This window comes from Magnolia sinica, chromosome 18 (genome assembly GCF_029962835.1).
Source record: "Magnolia sinica isolate HGM2019 chromosome 18, MsV1, whole genome shotgun sequence".
Taxonomy (NCBI): Eukaryota; Viridiplantae; Streptophyta; class Magnoliopsida; order Magnoliales; family Magnoliaceae; genus Magnolia; species Magnolia sinica.
The window spans coordinates 5,977,741-5,989,918 of NC_080590.1; positions in this window are offsets into that span (position 1 = coordinate 5,977,741).

Consider the following 12,178-nt stretch of genomic DNA (forward strand, 5'->3'; position numbering starts at 1 on the left):
TATAGAGAGAGAGAGAGAGAGAGAGAGAGAGAGAGAGAGATGCTCACACACAACTAGGACAATTCAAATTGGTCCAACCAGCCTTCATGTAAGCCGTGAGATGAGGAGAGCGGCTGGAATTCAGCTGCATTGAGAGATGGAGAGCCCTTAAAAAAAAAAAAGACTCTCTTCTACACTCACGAGATACTCTTGGAATTGCAAGCGGATTTAACGAAGAAGCCTTTTGTTAGAAGATTCTGTGCAAGGATTCTATGTGGGGCCTATTATGATGTTTGTGATAAATCCAACCCATCCATCTGTTTTTCAAAATCATCTTAGGACATGCGACAAAAAATGAGGAGGATCCAAAAATTAAATGGGCGACATGAGAGGAAACAGTGGGGATTTAATGACCACCGTTGAAACATTCATATGGCTACAAAAGTTTTGTATCGGTTTATGCTTCTGGTATTTTCATTTCATTTAAGTGAAAATGACCTTATAAACGGTTTGGATGGAATACCAGCATTCATTTCCCCACTGTTTCATCTCATATAGCCCACTTGAATTTTGGATCCTCCTCATTTTTGGTATAATTTCCTAAAATGATATTTAAAAATGAATGGATGGGTTGAATTTCACACAAAGATCACAGTGGGTCCCACATAAAATCCTTCCGTGGAATTTTCATGGGAAAGGCTTTAACAGGAATTCTGGGTACCCTTGGGTCCTAGGAAACGGACTTGCTACTGCCCGCCACCTGCCAACAGGGGTGATCGGTGCTATGTGGGCCCCACCATGATGTATGTGTTTCATCTATGCTGTCTACCTATTTTTCTAGATCATTTTATGGTATGAGACTAAAATTGGGGTATATTTGAATCTCAAGTGGACCACATTATTGGAAACAGTGTTTTAAATCAAGCTGATCTTTGTTTTTTCCCTTTGTATGGGTCTGTATGACCTAATCAACAGATTGGATGTCAAATAAACAGCACAGTGGGCCTTAGGATGATTTTAACCGTGGGCATCACTCTCCCCACTTTTTTCTGTGGTGGGTCCACGAGAGCGTTTGATCTGCCTCATTCTTTGTATAATGTCATAATATGATCTCTCAAAATGGATGGACAATGTGGATATAATACATACATCATGGTGGGACCCATGGAACTTGGTGACATCACTTCAGGTACTCAACCTCTCATTAGGTAACCCACGTCCTACTCCAAGATGGAAGGAGATTGGCTGGTGTACCACATAGCTGGTGTGTGGTACACTAGCTATCACAATGGGCCTTATACAAAATCCTTCTGCAAGTCTTCGTGGGAATGGCTTTAGCAGGAAATCCGTGTCCCCGGGTTTTGGAAACGGACTGGCTACTCCCCCGCCACCTGTCAATGGGGGGTGGTCGGTGCTATGTGGGCCCCACCATGATGTATGTGTTTCATCTATGTTGTCCATCCATTTTTCCATCTAATTTAAGGGGTTGAGCCCAAAATTGAAGCATATCCAAAGATAAAGTGGATCATGCCAAGGAAAAAAGTGAGGATAATGATTTCCACCGTTGAAACCCGGTTAGGCCCCATAGCGATGTTTATTTGTCATCCAACCTGTTCATGAGATCATATAGACATGGATGAACGGAAAATAAAAATATAAGCTTAACCCAAAACTTATGTGGCCCCAAGAAATTTTCAACGGTAGAAGTTCAATTCAACTGTTTCATGTGGTGTGGTCCATTTGAACATTGTATATACTTCTTTTTTGGGATCAAGCCATAAAATCATCTAGGAAAATGGATGGATGAAGAAGATAAAATACATAAATCACGGTGGACCTCACACAGTTTACTCAGAAAGCTAAGTAATCCCCTTCCGTCTAGGAGGGAAGCGGATTGGCTGGTGTACCACACACTGACTATATAGCTGATGTAGGTACGTGTCGCGTGAAGACAAGCGTCGACGCTCCTCGAGCTCCAAGTTATTCTAACGGTTCAAAGGAGATCAAAGTTACATGGCCCCACAATGATTTATTTATTATATCCACACCGTTCATCCATTTTTCGAGATCAATTTAGACCATTAAACAAAAAATGAATCATATCCAAAGCTCAAATGGACCACACCAAAAATAGCAGCAAGGACAATGATTTTCACAGTTAAAAAATTCGTAGGGCCTACCATAATGTTTATTTTCCATCCAATATGTTAATAAGATCACAAATATATATATGAGAGGAAAACCAAATTTCATATTGATCAGAAACTTTTGTGACCCCCCAAAAGGGTTTCAATGGTAGATGTTCAATCCCCAACTACTTTTTGTGGTGTGGTCCACTTGATCTTTATATCTGTCTTATCTTTTGGCTCGAGCCTTAAGACAAGCTTGCCAAATGGATGGACGTTTTTGGATATAACACATACCTCATGATGGCACCCACATAACTTGTTGACATTAATATATCAACTATATAGTTGGTGCGTGGTACACTAACTACTCCGCTTTCGTCTCGAAGTGGGACGCGGATTGCCTAATGGTAGGTTGAGTAGCTGAAGTGATGTCACCAATTCTGTGAGTCCCACTATGATGTATGTATTATATCCACACTGTTCATCCATTTAGAGAGATCATATTATGACATTATCTAAAGAATGAGGTCGATCAAAAGCTCTAGTGTACCCCACCATAGAAAAAAGTGGGGAGAGTGATGCCAATGGTTAAAATCATCCTAAGGCCCACTGTACTGTTTATTTGACATCCAATCCATTGATTAGGTCATACATACCCATACGAAGGGAAAAAACAAAGATTAACTTGATCTAAAACTTTATGGCCCCTAAAAATTTTTTAATGGTTGACATCCATTCAACACTATTTCCTATAATGTGGTCCACTTGAGATTCGAATATACCCCATTTTTGGTCTCATACGGTAAAATGATCTAGAAAAACAGATAGACGGCATATATGAAACACATACATCATGGTGGGGCCCACATAGTACTGACCACCCTTATTGGCCGGTGGCGGGGAGTAGCCGGTCCGTTTCCTGGAACCCAGGGGACACGGATTTCCTGGTAAAGCCTTTCCTGTGAAAATCCCACGGAACGATTTTATGTGAGACCCATTGTGATCTTTGTGTGAAATCCGATTCATCTATTCATTTTTAGATATCATTTTACGACATTATACCAAAAATGAGGAGGATCCAAAATTCAAGTGAGTCATATGAGATAAACCAGTAGGAAAAGGAATGCTAACTGTTGAAACCTTCCTAGGCTCCACCTTGATGTTTATATTCCATCCAAACCGTTTATAAGGTCATTTTTACTGAGATGAAATGAAAACACTAGAAACATAAATTGATACAAAACTTTTGTGGCCATATGAATGTTTCAACGGTGGTCACTAAATCTCCACCATTTCCTCTCATGTGGCCCATTTAATTTTTGGATCCTTCTCATTTTTGGTCGCATGTCCTAAAATGATTTTGAAAAATGGATGGACGGGTTGGATTTATCACAAACATCATAGCGAGCCCCACACTGAATCTTCCAACGAAAGGCTTTTACATGTTAAATCCACTCTCAATTCCTTAAGGCTCTCCCTCTCTCAATGCAGCGCTGAATTCAGCCGCTCTCCTCATCTCACAGTTTATATGAAGGCTCGCACATAAATTCCTTTCGCTATGGTTTGTAGGAGACCATCTCTCTCTCTCTCTCTCTCTCTCTCTCTCTCTCTATATATATATATATATATATAAACGAAGAGGCATGCTCACGTGCAACCACTGCATGCTGTCTTTGCCATACTACCCCTTTCCTGCCAACCTGTCACATGTGCAGTATATGAGATCTGTAAAAGGTGGAAACGATCCTTGATTATCTGATGGGAAAATCGGCTTATCCACTAATCACGTGGGTCACACTCATATAATAAGTCAGATTGTCAGCTGTCTATTGATTTAGATCGAGGGATGGAAGCCTGATAAATTTGCCATGTGATCATGTGGCCCTCTTTTTCCTTGGCTTTGAAAAACTCTGCAGCACGGTGAATTTAAGATGCTATGGATACTGAGATCATCCCTTAGTTGGAAAAAAAAATAAAAAATAAAAAATAACAGAAAGACCATGAACTGGACACGTCTATTGCATGCAACCCGCGATCGCGATCGGGAGATAGGTGGGGCCACCCTGATGTTTGCTAGAAATCCGTTTTTCCAGCTCATTTTCGGCATGAGCCTGAGATGGATCCAAAGCATAAATGGCCACGCGACAGGAAATAAATACAGAAGATATCCTACTATTGAAACCTTCCTGGTTCACCTTAATGTTTATAGCCATCCAAACCGTTCCATGGGATGAACTTAAAAAACAAAAATATTAGCCTAATACAGAACTTCTGTGGGCCAACAAATGCTTCAACGGTGGGTGTTCAATCTCCACTTTTTTCTGAACCCCGATTTCGTCCTACCCCTCTCCAGCTGGTAACGGGCAGGAGCTTTGAGTGTTCACCGTAGTGTATTGGTCTTATCCACACCCTTCATTCATTTTTTTTCCTATCATTTTAAGATATAGGCTCAAAGCTGAGGCAGATCCAAAAACTCAAGTAGACCACACCAAAGGAAGCAGCGATGATGATGATCCTCACCGTTGAAACTTTTCTATGGCCCACCGTGATGTTTATTTGCCATGTAATTTAAAATTTTACGTGTACTTGGATGAAGAGAAAACATAAATATCAGCTCCATCCAAAACTTCTGTGGGCGCCATAAGTTTTCAATGGTAAGAGTTTAATCCCCATAGTGTAGTCCACATCTGTCTTGGATCCGCCTCACTTTTATATTCTTTAAATGATAGGAAAAAATGGATGGACGGTGTGGATAAGACACATTCACCACGGTGGCCACTCAAAGCTTTTGCCCGTTCCCAGCCGGAGAAGGGCGGGGTAGACGCAATCAGCGTCCTTTATATATATATATATATATATATATATATATATATATATATATATATATATATATATATAATAATCTGCTGCGCGTGGAATTTTGTATCCGTCTCCTTTTCTTTTTTTCTTTCCTCATGCCTAACATAAACTGAAAAACGGATTGACAGAATGGATTTTTGCCTAGCTGTGTGTTACCCTTACCGTGGGGCCCACCTTGATGAAGTACTGTGAATCCATGCCGTCCATCCGTTTCTCCAGACAATTTAGGATGCAGTCCCAAAAATTAAACAGATCCAAATTTCAGTGGAGCACGGGAAAAAGTGGTGATTGAGTGTCTCACCGTTAAAATTTCAAAAGGCCCACCATAAGGTTTTTGTAATGTTTATTTTCCATCAAGCCTGTTGATAACGTTAAGAAGAGTGGATGAAGGGAAAATATAAAGATACCATGATCCCAAACTTTTGTGGCCCATAAAAATATTTTAATGGTTATTCATTACTTATTTCTAGTGGTGTGGCTCACTTTAGATTTGGATCTTCTTAAGATTTTGGATCACGTCTTAAAATGAGATCAAAAGACAGATAGACAGCATGGATATACAAAAAATAAAAATAAAATCAATGTGGACCCCACACGGTTAGAATAACATCCACTAATGTGTGGTGGCCAACAGCTACTCCGCTCCCACTTCGGTAGCTGATTTTAGGGGGTGTTTGGCGCATGTGATTGGGAAGGATTAGGTGGGATGAGATTCAAAAAATACCATTATTACCAATGGCAGGGATTGTCCCCTAATACCGTAGGATAAGCTTAATTACATGCTATGTTTGTAATTAGGTGGTACATTGAATGGATATACCCGCCATCATTTGAAACTATTGAGAATAACACGTGTTATATCCAAACCGTTTATCTGTTTTGTAACCTCATTTTATGGCGTGGGCCTAAAAATGAGACAGATCCAAAACTTATGTGGCCCCAAAGAAGTTTTCAACAATAGGTATTCAATCCCCATTGCTTTCTATGGTGAGGTCCACTTGAACTTTAGATCTACCTGTTTTTTCTGCCCATGCTCTAAAATGATCTCAAAAAATGGGTGGACGGTGTAGATATAGTCCACACATCATGGTGGGATGTACACAACTTGCTAACATTGAGTGGAATTGGCACGGGACTGATGCAATTCCATCTCATATAATTCCAAGCTTAATTTTCTAATATGCCCAAACATTGAGTGGAATTGGCACGGGATCAAGTGCAATCCCATCCCACCTAATCCCAATCTAATATCATGCGCCAAACAGCCGTGTTACCTCGGCTAAAACCTTCGTCGGTGTTACCCTTACTATGGGCCCACCTTGATGATGTGTTGTATATCCACGCCGTCCAGCCGCTTCGCAAACAATTTTAGGACATCATCCAAAAATTTAAGTAGATTCAACTCTCAAGTGGAACACACCATAGGAAGCAGTGGTGATTGAGTGTCTCACCATTAAAAATTCCAAAAGAGCCCATTATAAGGTTTTTATAATGTTTATTTGCCATCCAACCTGTTGATAACACGGAGAAGACTTGAATGAAGGGAAAATATAATGATCACTTTGATCCAAAACTTTTAGGGCCAATAACTTTTTTAATGATTTGATCATTGTATTTATTGGCATGGTCCACTTGAGATTTGTATCTTCTTAAGAGTTTTTATCGCACCCTAAAATGAAATGGAAAAACCGATGGACTATATATATATATATATATATATATATATATATATATATATATATATATATATATATACACATGAATGTGGGCTTCACATGGTTAGTGGGTGTTGCCCTAACATGGGGCCCACCTTGATGATGATGTTTTATATATCCACGCCATTCATATGTTTTTCCAAATCATTTTAAAATGTGGGCCAAAGAATTAAGCAATTCCAAATCTCAGGTGGACTACTCCTAGGAAAATTGTGGCGATTGGGTGTCTCACCATTAAAATTTTCAAAGGGCCAACGTAAAGTTTTAGTTTATGTTTATTTGTCACCCATTCTCTTGATAACTTCAGGAAGATATGGATGCAGAGTGAATATAAAGATGAGCTTCATCCAAAACTTTTATAGCCTAATTTTTGTTAATAGTTATTCATCACTGTTTTTAAGTGGTGTGGTCGACCAGAGTTTTGGTTCTTCATTAGATTTTAGATCACAGATGAAAAAACAGATGGACGGCGTGAATATAAAATAAAATAAAATAACCAATGTAGTGCTCACACGGTTAGGCTAACACCCGCTAAGGTGAGCGGATCAGGTGTTACCTAATAACACCTACCGTGGGGCCCACCTTGATAATGCGTTGTATATCATGACATACCCATCCGTTTCTCTAGACCATTTTAAAAAGTAGTCCCAAAAACTCAGCATATCCAAATATCAGGTGGACCACACCACAGAAACAGTGGTGATTTAATGTCTCAGTACCGTTGAAAATTCCAAAGGCCAATAGTAATGTTTTGGTAATGTTTAATTGCATATGTGTGGCGAGAGAGTATCCCACGTCTCTCACCACCCGACAGGGCTCCGGTGATTTTAACTGTTCATATTCTCGTTGATACCATAAATAAGATATTTTCCCATGATCAAGTTTGGCTGATGATCCTGATCGTTTATTTTTTGAGTTGAATAATGGCCATTGAATTTTTTATTTTTATTATTAAATTCATTTAATGATGGTAATGATCACAATCATTTGCTCAGAGTAAGTTTCTTAGGATCCAACGAATAGCATAGATTATACATCATGGACGGTCCATATCATAGGACCACTCTTCATGTGGGTCCCAGCGGGTGGCAACACCTAACTGTCTCATCAGTCGCAATAGAGACCAAATTACGAACTCAAAAAGATACCACGATATTCCGTGGCAGGCTGCTAATTGCGGACTCGATTGCGTAGCACCGACGTCGGTACTGGTCGGTGCTTGAAAAGCTATATAAGCTATTATGATGCGCGTATTATATCCGCGCCGTTCATCCATTTTTCCAACTCATTCCAGAGCCAAAATCAGACAGATCCAAATCTGAGGTGGATCAATTATAGGAAAGAGAAGTGATTGAAAACACACCAAAAAAGTTTTGGATCAATCTTATACATGTGTTTTTCCTTCATTTAAGTTTGTGTGATCTCATAAACAATTTGGATTGCAAATAAACATTCCAGTGGACCTTAGGAGGTTTTTAATGATGGGAGATCAATCACAACTGTTTACTGTGATGTGGTATACATGAGATTTGCATCTCCCTCATTTTTTGGGTCATGCCCTAAAATGAGGGCTAAAAATGGATAGACCGAATGGATAAAACACAGACATCATGGTGAGGCCCACCTGCATGGAATCAACACTACGAGCGAAATCCATCTCACACACGTGTGATCCATTTCCACGTGCAAGGCAAGTGCTCCCGAGCGAATTCACATGGCATTTTCTCCATGTGAGGGATGCGAGAGATCTAACGCGTCAGGGAATCTAATTCTCAGTATCTAAGGAAATCTAATAAGGATAGTTATGTTATGTTCGAAAATACCGAGGTTAATTATTTCGGTAAATTGATTTATCTTTTAGGATTTTTTACCGTTAAATTCCTCGGAATTTACCATGCGGTGAAATTACCGTAATGGTCCCTCAGCACTTTTTCCTCCCAAGAACAGTAAAGCGGAGAATTGTGAGGTGTATATATCTATATACAGACGCGGAGGGCGGGGCTCTGTGGGGCCCACCGTGATGTGTGTTTTTTATCCACGCCGTTCATCGTTTTTATGAGATCATTTGAAGATATTAGACAAAAAATGAGATAGGTACAAAGATTAAGTGGACCACAAAGTGGGGATTGAACTTCTACCATTAAAAACTTCTTGGAAGCTGGAGAAGTTTCGGATCAAGCTGATATTTGTTTTTTCGCTTCATCCACATCAAGATGACCTTATGAATAGGTTGGATGGTAAGAAAAAATATAACAGCCCTTAGAAAGGTTTCAAGAGTGGGTGTCATTATCATTGCAGCTTCCTTTACTGTAGTCAACTGGTGCTGTAGTCTTACTTCATTTTTACAATTATACTTTAAAATGATACGAAAAAAGCAATGAACAGCATTGATAAAATACTTACATCTTTATGGGCCCCACAGACCCCTGCCTGGTGACAGATGAATACTCACGTGTGCACTTTCTTTCTTAGGACCCGTGAGCACTTTGCAGGCATGTCATGGGCACATAATTAGAACTGTCCATGTGATGCCATGTCCACTTTCAGTCTGATACAACTCTAGTGGGCCACGGCAAAAGGAAACAGTTTCTTATTTTAATTTGCATTTCTCTTTGCCATGGCTCGCTAGAGTTTTGGATCAAGTTTTTTTTTCCCTTTCTTTTAGTCATTTTGATGGTAATGACTTTATGAACAATTGCACAGCTTTATAAATGGTTTGAATTGCATATATAAACATCAGGTGGAGCCCCAGAAAGATTTGAATAATAGACAATCATGTGACCCGATTGAGTTTCATATTCGGTTGATTTTCTTATTTCATGTCATAAAATTACCTGCCAAACGTACGGAGCAGTCAGAGATTAAAAATTCTCTCACATCAAATCAGCCACTAGCCAGCCTGACTCACCCAATACGGTGCCAACTTTACTGTAGTCCCACCTTGATGCATGTAATCTATATCCACACCATTCAACCGTTTTCCAAAATCATTTCAAGGCATTATCCAAAGGTGGTGGTGATCAGGTGGACCGTACCATAAAAACAGTGGTGATCGACCGTTAATAATAGGCCACAAAAGTTTTGGATCAAGCTGATATTTGTTATTTCTCTTCATCTAGGCTTATATGACCTTATCAATAAATTGGATGGCAAATAAACAGTATGAAAACATTAAGACACTCCCTAGTAAGTTTGTAACGGTTGAAAGTTCAATCACCACTCTTACCTATGATATGGTCTACCTGATAATTGGACCTGTTTCCTTTTTGAGATCTAGCCTTAAAATTAGCAGTCAAAATGGATGGATTGTGTGGATGTAAGTTACATAGTGTATGCCCACAGTTAGAGATGTATATATACATCATGTGGAACCCATGAAGTTTTGAATGGGACAAGCCTCTTTTCCACTATTTCCCGTTATGTGGCCCATTTGAGCATCATATACCCCTTATTTTTTGTCTCGTGCCTTAAAATGATCTGCCAAAACTTATGGATGGAGTGGATTTCTCACAAAATCATGATGGTGACGCCGTTTCAAGGCATCCCGCTATGTTAGCAAGCCTGTGATAGAAGCTGGCAGCAGGCAACAGGCACAGCTTCGGTAAATCCCGTATCTACGGATATGGGTGGGATTTCGGACAATGAGGCCCACCTCGATGTATTTGACTTATATCCACGCCATTATCCATTTTGAAAAACTCATTTTAAGGCAAAGTCTATAAAATAAAGCAGATCTAAATCTAAGGTGGACCATATTACAGAAAATAGTGGTAATTGACTATTAAAAACTTTTCATGGGCCACAAGTTTTGGATCAATATGATATTTGTGTGGTCTCTTGTTATACGTTTTTGTAACCTTATCAATATATTGGATGGCAAATAAACATTCCAATGGCCCCCGTGCAGTTTTTAATGGTGGGGATTCAATCACAACTGAAACTCATATTGTGGCTTCATGCAAATATTTAGTTATATTTGAACTAGATGTGATCCACCGCAATAAAATCAAATTTGGGTGATAAACACTATTGAAATCTTACTAAGACAGGCGACCAATCCATGAAAAGGCCTTACAAAACAAATGCACCGCATGCATCGCTTTGTATACTAAAGGTGATCCCCAAACATACAGATGAAAGTAACCATAAAAATTGAGATCCAACTGTGAATATGATTGCCAGCAAGGGAAAATGGTCTTTCAAATACCTTAACAGTGCGTTTATGTCAAGAATTAGGGTTGTACATGAATTGAGTTAGCTCGCTTGACTCGACTGGACTCGAAAAAGCTCAATTCAACTCAGTTCGAAGTTGAGTTCGAGCCAAATCAAGCTGATTTTTTGAGCTTGAAAAAATTTCAAATCGAATTTGAGCTTGCTCGAGCTCGACTCTACTCGGATCGAACCCCAACTCAAATCGAACTCGGATCGAACCAGTTTGGTGACTCGGTTACTTTGATATTAATGTTGCTCACCAAGTGTTTGATGAAATGACTTAATAAAGTGTCAGCTGATGGCAATGAAGCTTATGTAAATGAAACAAATATCATTTAAAAAAAAAAAACAAAAATGATGTTGCCTACAAGGTGTTTGATGAATTATTTGTAAATTGTTGCTGTTGTTTTACATACAGTAAGAAAATGAAAGTGCACTCCATGTATTTGTGAAAATGCCGCACAAGTTCAATCTTGACTAGAACTCGGCTTGAATTAGCCCGAGCTACTGACCAAACCAAGCTGAGTCGAGTTCGAGCTGGGGTCAACTAGTGGTCAAACCGAGTTGAGCTGTGCCAATCTCGACTCATGTACACCTCTATCAAGAATCATTAGTCAAAGTCAAATAGGCAAGGTGTGTATTCATAGGTATTTCTAAATGAAGCGTGTATTAAAAAAATAAACTAATAAATAATCAGATTTTTGTAATTAACTCATGCAACACTTTAAAATATCAAAATGTACATCAAGTCATCTAGTGGTTCAATCAAAAATAACTTTACATGGTTTGGCTGGTGGCCCGACAACTAGTAGTTGTCAAATCTTTGTGAGCCCCATCATGATGTATGTGTTTTATCATACCATTCATCTTTTCCAATTCATTTTAAGGTATGGGCTTAAAAAAGAAGTAGAATCAAAACTCAATTAGACTACTCCACAGAACTGTGGGGATTGAATGCTTACTGTTAAAAAAAATTGGGATCCACCAAAGTTTTAGACCAAGCTAATATTTATGTTTTTCCTTCATTGAAGTTTATGTGACCTCATGAATAGTTTGGATAAACATTAGGAAGGCTTTAATTAATAACATCATTGTTCCCACTGTTTTCTTTGGCGTGGTCCACTTAAGCTTTGCATTTGTCTTATTTTTGGGTTCATGTCCTAAAATGAACAGGAAAAATGGATGGATGGCATGGATGAAACACATATATCATGATGGGGTGCATGGATCTTGCACACAAACTGGTGCCAGGTCACTAGCCAAATCACCTCCCCTATCACGTGG